Below are 8,425 nucleotides of genomic sequence, written 5' to 3' on the forward strand. Positions count from 1 at the left end.
AGAGAGCTGTGAGCTGCTGAGGCAGAGCTATGAGGCTGAGGAAACAGTCTTGTCCTGAAGCTGAACCCATAGAAAATGAACCAGAAGCTGCAGGAGACCGATTCTCTTCCAGAGGGGACTTCATTGCTGAACTAACTACACTGTCTCTAAGAATAACTGTCCAGAATTAAAGAATAGGAATCCCAGGTGTGCCTGAAGTGTGATAAGCCTGTTTATATTTTCTCTATATTTATGTAAATGAATTGACCTGTAGAGGGTTCAACCCCTCAGCAGATGAATACAGTGTGCATTCTACTTGTACTGAATAAGTTATGTTGTGGGACCATACTTTCACAGAGAAAACCATGCTCCATGGTCATAATAAGTCCTAAGATATCCCATCCCATCTCTGTGAGCACTGATGGAACCATAAGTTCTAACAAGTAGCCCACCCCTGTTTCTAAAATGTGTTCACCCTTCAGGGACTTGTGTAGGAAAGCCATTGTGCCCACATTCCTATCACATCCCAAGGATGGTTCTGTACAGAGGGTAGTTTCCAAGAGCCCTTCACAATTATTTTGACAATTCTGTGCACATAGCAAAACAAGGAGGCAAACAGTAGGAATTAAAGAGAAGAAGATAATGTCATAATTGACTTTGCTTCCAACATAGCTTAGATGATAATTTCCTGGATCATACACATGATGAGGTCATAGAACACCATTACTATAACTAAAAACTGAGGTCAATGACTCAGTAGCACAAGAGACCATTCAGTTCATAGATTGGACATATATTTACAACATAGGGAAGCTGCTGGTGATCCTGTCCTGATGAAGGCACATTTAGAAATGTAGTACTGTCTTTATGATTCCATAACACACCTGATGTTATTATCCTATTGTTCTTCATGTCAAGTCATCACTGAGGTCTCCATATACTGTACACCATTTTGATTCCAATACATCTGAAGCTTTGAATTCTGGGACTCTGTGATGAATGTACTTCCTCAGATTTGCTTTATCAGCATCCAGAAACAATCTGCTCTTTCCTGCCAACAATGACAAAGTCTGGTCTTCATGTCATAGGCACAGCACATACAACAATGAGGGCAGGGGACAGTAGCAAAAAAAAAAAAAAAAGCAGTGTCTTGAGCTGCCTTTTGGCCATGAGTATATCCTTGCGCTCAAGACACATGTGGGAAAATCTCTCCACCACAACATTACCCATGTCATTATAGCACTATATAGGGGCAGGGTACCACTCAACAGTCAACTTGCTTAGATTGGCCATGCATTGCAGAATGTCCTTCAGTACAGGAGTGGAGAAGCCATGTCATAGAAACTGACCAAGGTGAGCTGGGAGCAATGGATCAGTGTTGGCAAGAGGACTTTGAGTTGAGAGTCCGTCATCCTGTAGTTCTCTATCTTCAGGCGCTGCAGAGTTTCAGATACATTTTCTAAGAGAATTTGGAGACTCTTGAATCATGACTCAGCAAACAGCACACCATAGAAGTGCAAGTGTTTCAGTTGATATAGATTCTGACACTATGACATGTGTTTCAAGTCTGACACTGAGAGATGGCAGAAAATCATAGACAAAGACACCAAGGGACTCTTCAGGCATCTAGAGAAAGAACAAGAAAATTGGTTTGGCTCATGTTGCTGGAGGACACTACTAAGACTGACACTGACACCGAGAATTCACATATGTAGAGTCAATCTATGCTTATGTTGAATGTCCACCCTAGGGAAACAGCATATTGGTGTCTGTTCATAGCATTGTATACAGAAGCATATTACAGTCAGGTAGGGTGGGCTCAGACCACAGGCCTGCAACTCCCATACTCACTCTGTCAGAGAATTAGAGCTTGCCCAATCATACCACGAGAGCATACCTAGAAATATCCAACACTGAAAAGTTCTGGCAACATCTTGGCCTGTGTCCTGCAGAGTTTATCTCCTGCTATCTCCAATGTCTCCATCCCTGATTTCAGTGTTCTACCCTTGAGTGTGATAACACCCACCCCAGTGTCACAGATTTTCCACTTACTTACTCCTAACCATACTTAGTTCCCATATACTTAGTTCAAACCATCCTTTCCTTTATCGAGAATGAGAGGCAGACTGACTTCAATAGAGGAACAAACTGGTTCCTGATCTCATATATCTATCTAGAGGGCACGTGTGGAGTCTCTCCAGCTGAGGGCTCTCTGCTTTGTCCTGTTTCCTTCCATTAGCTTTGCCTGGATCCCAAACAGTAATATGCAAAGCATAATTAATGTTTTGGACCCACACGAAGGACATGTGTGCAAGGTAGCTCTCTCAATATCCCTTACCCCAGCTCAGACTGCAAAGGAATGGGAATTGAACCAAGTGTGCTCAGTTAAGAAACAAATAATCCACACTTTGATACTGTAATGAATCTATTATTGTAACATTCCCTGTGTTTGGCACGCTTCCGGGGTCTACTAATGCTCCACATATAGGGAAAGGTTTGCTGCCAGAGCAGAAACAACCCACTATCCTTCCTTACCTTAACAACTCTTTCATGTTGTCATAGGAAAAGTGGGCACCATTCACATATAGATGCTGGAAATGGTTAAGTTTGGAAAACTGAGAAAAGATTTGGGCAGCACACATCTTTACATCTGTCACTGTGTTCATAAGACTAAAGTTGAAGTGGGTTTGATGTAGATGGAATTTGAGAAGATTTCTCATTTCATCAAGGAAATGTCCAAAGAAACCTAAGAAGTATATGACCTGGTTTTTGTTTATATCCAATTCCTCAATATAGTTTGACTTGAAAATGTTAAAGAACTCCCTGATAATCTCCAATGGGAAGTCACAAATCTTCATCTTCAGACAGCAAAGTTGCAAAGAATCTTTTCTCTCCTGGCCCCACTGCAGCAATCATTTTTGGTATTTGTTCAGAGAAGAGAGAAGGGCCAGGTTAGTGATGACCTGAAAACACTGCCTCAGTGGATAACCAAGATAGCACTCTGGAACTTGCTTCTTGATCAAAATATCTGCTGAACAGACACTATCCTCTTTTTCAGCCCATGTATCCCAGAAATCCTGGTGCACAACTCTCAAGTCTAATACTTAAGTTTCCAACTTCTGTGAGGGAAAAAAGGTAAAGTATAATGTAAAACAGGAACCAACATTGAGTCCACTTGGATCTTACTGTCTAATGTCAGTTCCATCATAGCACTTCACACCAGGCAGGCAAGGACACCTCATGAGCTGCATTTGGAGACATGCCCCACTTCCCTCCATTCATTTGCTCTTGACTTGTGTCTCTTCCATATCTAGCGTCTGTCCTAAAGCCATGAATAGGCTCATCCTGCTCTGGCTATTTGTACTCTGAGCTGTCCTGGCCTTGACTGCCATTTAGATCAGCTTTCAACTTGAATAGTAATTCTGTAGAACTGCAAATTGATGATATCATTAGCTTCTGCCCTGTTTGACACTGTTTTTCCTGCCCTCCTGTGTATGTATGTTACCACTTTAATCCCATGATTCCCTTTCTAGCCTCCTTAGGCCTTGCTTACCTGGGACGAACTGTCTGGGTCAGCAGTATATCTATGCCATCCAGCACAGCTTGCAGCAACACCACATTAGTGGTTTTCAGCAGTGAACCCAAAGGGAGGTAGGAAAAGGGCCAGGCTGCCACCATTGCCTTCAATATCTGTGTGTGTCTGCCATTGAAGGCCTCTAGGAAGGGTGGTGGGAAGAGCACAGTGGGCAGGTGATCCAGATCAAAGGAGTCTATGGCATCATTCCTCAGCAGAGCATCCAATGCCAGCTGCTAGAGTGTGGGAGGTTTGTATGTGCTCATACTGATAGGTGTTCAGTTGGAAGGAACCTGGTGAAGCATTTAGGAAGCATAATTTTAGGCTAAGTTTTGGGAGTTTCATTGTCTCACCATTGCAGAAACCAGAAGGTCAGAGCCCATGCTCTGGCAATAGTGGAGAACTCAGTCTGCTCAATGATCCAATCCTGTGGTCTCCAAGCCAAAAATTCATGACTCTCAGCATACAGAATCTCTTGTAAGCACCCACAGTGGAAAAAATTAACCAAAGTTGCATGGGTTACCAACTCCTGCTCCTCTTAATCTTGTGCCTAGTATAAGGGTTATTCAGGAGCATACAGTGTGATCAAAGTCTTGTTACAAGAAAGAAACTGTACAACTTTGCAGACCCTGAAGAAAATATAGTGCAGATGTCAAAGACCCAAGCAGCTCAATTCTCCTTCCAACAGATTGAGCTATCCTGGGAAGGGCTAAGGAGAACCTGTGAGATGCCTGTCTGAATGCTTTAGAGACCAATGTGAGCAAGCTGAGCCATATTATATTAATTTAGGAAATGAGATAAAAGGTTTGTTCATTCATGGCCACCTAGCTACATGACCAGACCACATCTGAAATTCTAAACCCAATTTAAACATTCTACTTTCCACAGAGCATTTGGAAAATTATACTTCTGAATGAAAGTTCTTGCTCATGTGAGTCTTAGAGAAGCCAAGTGTACATAGGCTACAGGAAGGAGAGTTTTCATGACAAGTTGGTGTCCAGACAAACACATAGATGAGATAATATATCTATTAATACTTCTAAGTCTAGCCTGCATTGTGATCCCTTGTACCCAGGATATTAATTGTAGTTTTCATGCATACACACATACAAATCTTATAAAATATCTAATTACTTGGATAAGGCTAAATTAATCATTTGCCTACAACCGTCATTCCTGGGTAAGCCACGGCTTCAGGGACACAAGCCAATAGCTGGAACCTTGGTATTGTGTGCCTGAATCCTTCTCCAGCACAATTTGTAAGGTATAGTTAAGAGGAAATTCCAGTTCATATAATTCCAAACCCATAATTTGTGAAGAGTAATTTAAGAGACTTCAGAAGCACTAAATTATAAAGATGAACCTAAGTGGAATTCCAGACTAAATCTAGAAAATTGGACAGAACCAAATGAATTGAACATTCAAGGCCATCCTTGTTCCTGGACATGTTATCTTTAAACCAAAGGAAATTTCAGTGTAATCCCATTTCACATTAATACTGAAGTCTATCGTATACATAGAAAAATAATCTTTGCAACAGGCAGAGACCTCTACAGAAAACCACAACTGCCAGGCAGTGGTGGCACATGCCTGTAATCCCAGCACTCTGGGAAGCAGACACAGGCAGATTTCTGAGTTTGAGGCCTGCCTGGTCTTCAGAATGAGTTCCAGGACAGCCACGGCTATACAGAGAAACCCTGTCTCGAAAAAAACCAAATCCAAAAAACCATAAAACCACAACCAATAAAGATGAAGAACTGTGGATATCAATCCCAAAGGGTACATCCACAAAATACACAAGGAACATTGCTGAAGAGGTGGAAAGAGGACTGTAGCTCTAGAGAGCCAGTGAGTGTGCTGTGGGATTGCATCTCCTAATGGTAGGAAAAGCTATACACACAAAGCTTGACAAACATGATTGCACTTATAGGAGGTGGAAAAGGATGACACCAGTTAACATGGCCAACTAGACAGAGAAAATGCAACAGGGTCTAAGCTCTACACAAAGGACTGTAGGCGACTGAAAAGCAAGGAAGTGAAGAGGTGGTTTTCCCCAAGGAAGACAACCAATTGGCTGTACAGTGCTAAAGAGTAATTTTTTATCTGTGAATATTTATTTATTTTAATGTAAGTGTATGTTTCCCCAGCATTCACTTATATGCATCACATAAGGGTTCTGAAGTGAGCATAAGATCCAATGGAACTGGTCTTCAGTTTGGTACCAGAAAATAATCATACATTATAAATTGGAAATGAACTTGTAGTTGGATGGTGACATGGCTAGTCCAGCAAGCAAGAAGTCTCCTCATGGAAGAAAATTACTTACCTGATATGGACACTGGCAACAGGGCTCCTACTCCCAGAAGGACCACACACTGACTCCAAGGTTCAGGCCTCTGACATTCTAGTTGGCTTTCTCTGACCCTTTTATACAACTTTTTCTATCCCCATCCCCAAATAGTATCACCTCCTTCTTTAAGTTTCTACCCACTTAATCCTGTTAAAGATTCATTATCCCTACTGTTGTTTAATTGAATCAGACCTTCTTGTGTGAAATCAAACACTGAACTAGAAGAATAGATGCCCTTGTCTGATTGACTCATCTTACGTGCATACCTGTATGTACTTGTTTATGTAATGATATAATTAGTGGGTGTGGATTTAATGTCTGTGTTTGTCTATTTGTTTCAGTGTATTCATTACTGTGAGCTTGTACTTGAGTGTGTAGGGGGGTTCTAAGTTAGCCAAACATTAAATAGTGCGGTTTTGTCTGAAAACAACAATGATAATTAAAAGCTAAACACAAGCCAAGTGGTGGTGGTGGACGCCTTTAATCCCAGCACTTGGGAGGCAAAGGCAGGCAGACTACTGAGTTCAAGGCCAGCCTAGTCTACAGAATGAGTTCCAGGACAGCAGGAGTTACACAGAGACACCCTGTCTCAAAAAACCAAAAAAATAAAAAAATAAAAACTAAACACAAAACAAACAAGCAAACAAGCAAACAAACAAAACATGCATGTGTATGTTACACATTTGAAAGTATTGCAATGGGTTGCAGGAGCCTGCAAGCCTTGCTACCATGAAGATAGGTTGGAATGATGCTTGATCAAGGAATTTAGAACCATCATGAGCAAGATGGGCAGTTTATCACAAGTGTGGAAACCAACAGAAAATCCTTATGAGATGGAAGTAAAAAAAAAATAAGGCTTTTTGTTTGTTCTTTTGTTTGGTTTTTGTTTAGTTTTGTTTTTTTCAGACAGAGTTTCTTGGTATAGCCCTGGCTGTCCTGGAACGCACTCTGTAGACCAGGCTGGCCTGGACCTCAGAAATAGGATTGCCTCTGCCTCCCAAGAACTGAGATTGAAGGCGTGTGCCACCACTGCCTGGCAACAATTAGGCTTTAATAACACAACTCTCTAATCTCAGCATGTGATACACCACTTTGAACTCCAGACGTAAAGGCAGGAGGATGTTTCTGAGTTTCAAGCCACCCTGATTCACCCAGTGAGAACAAAGTTTTTCAGCTATGTCTAGAGGTGAACACCTTTAATCTCAGCACTCAGGAGGCAAAGGCTAGTAGATCTCTTTTGAGTTCATGGCCAGGCTGCTCTACAGAGAGAATTCAAGTTTAACCAGAGCTGTACAGTGTGATCCCGTTTCAGGGAGGCCAGGGGAATATTAAATTGAATTAAGAGATGGGTGACCTTAGGACAAGATCCTACCCATGAAAATTTGATCCAGGCAATGTGGTACACACTTTTAATCCCAGGAGATAAAGCCAACCAGATCTCTGAGGTCAAGAGTAGCCTGAGATAGAGAAAGTTCTAGGTAAAAAAATGCTTAAATCCAGCTATGGTGGTTCATACCTCCAATCCCTGGATACAGGCATGCATTTCTCTAAGTTATAGGTCATTCTATCAAGCTATATACAGGACAGCCAAGTTTAGGCAGTGAAGCAGTTGGAAATGAGGAAGCTAGTGATAATGTAATAGGACAAGAAGGCCATTTTCCAGCTCCTGCAAGCAGCAGAACTTGGAAGGTGTGGTCATGTGGCTCTAGCTTTATAGTCAAGAGGAGAAGACTACCGGGCAATTGATGCTACTTAGTTAGACCTATGAAATTAGTGGTGATTAAGGAGACCAGCATCTCTGATGTGAAATCTTTGGGGGGGGAGAGTTTTCTGAGAGCACAAAGAAGCTGTATTCGAGGGGCAGCCATATTTGTACCTCATGCTGGAGCTGTACTTAGTAATGTGTAAGAGGGACCCTAGTGGGACTGATTTTGAAGGCCTGAAAGAATCCTAAAGAGAAGCTGAGGCTTGGCACTATGAGAGGCCATGGAAGTCCATTGCTGAAGGTGCAGCCTCAGTTACAATTGACGGCCCAGGGATAAAGGGGTCAATGCAACAAATGTGAGGCTTGGCACCATAAAGAGAGACTATGAGTCTATTAGCGAACCCTAATTGCAATGGAAGACCCCAGTGTATTGGATATGCCAATACCATGTGATGTTCACTAAGAAAAACAGCAGCAGTGGAGTGGATGAAATTAAATTCAGAGTGTTCCAGAGGGCACAGGTAAGTGACATCAGGCCTTTGGAGGAGCCCAGAAGATCATATGTGGATCCCAGACACTGAAACAAGAAGCAGTTGGGCAGTGGTAGCACACGCCTTTAATCCAAGCACTCTGGGAGGCAGAGGCAGGCAGATTTCTGAGTTTGAGGCCAGCCTGGTCTACAGAGTGAGTTCGAGGACAGCCAGGGCTATACAGAGACATCATGTCTCAAAAAAACTAAAAAACAAAACAAATAGAAACCAATCAAGCAAGCAAAACAATCAAACAAAACAAACAAAAATCAAAACAAAAGCAAAAA

General features: G+C 42.0%; 1 pseudogene; it reads right to left on the reverse strand.

Moving 5' to 3' along the window:
- Window positions 1-988: 988 nt before the first annotated feature.
- LOC127680321 (PRAME family member 8-like) lies at window positions 989-3,819 on the reverse strand (annotated as a pseudogene).
- Between the last annotated feature and the right edge of the window lie 4,606 nt (window positions 3,820-8,425).

This window comes from Apodemus sylvaticus, chromosome 3 (assembly GCF_947179515.1).
Source record: "Apodemus sylvaticus chromosome 3, mApoSyl1.1, whole genome shotgun sequence".
Taxonomy (NCBI): domain Eukaryota; kingdom Metazoa; phylum Chordata; class Mammalia; order Rodentia; family Muridae; genus Apodemus; species Apodemus sylvaticus.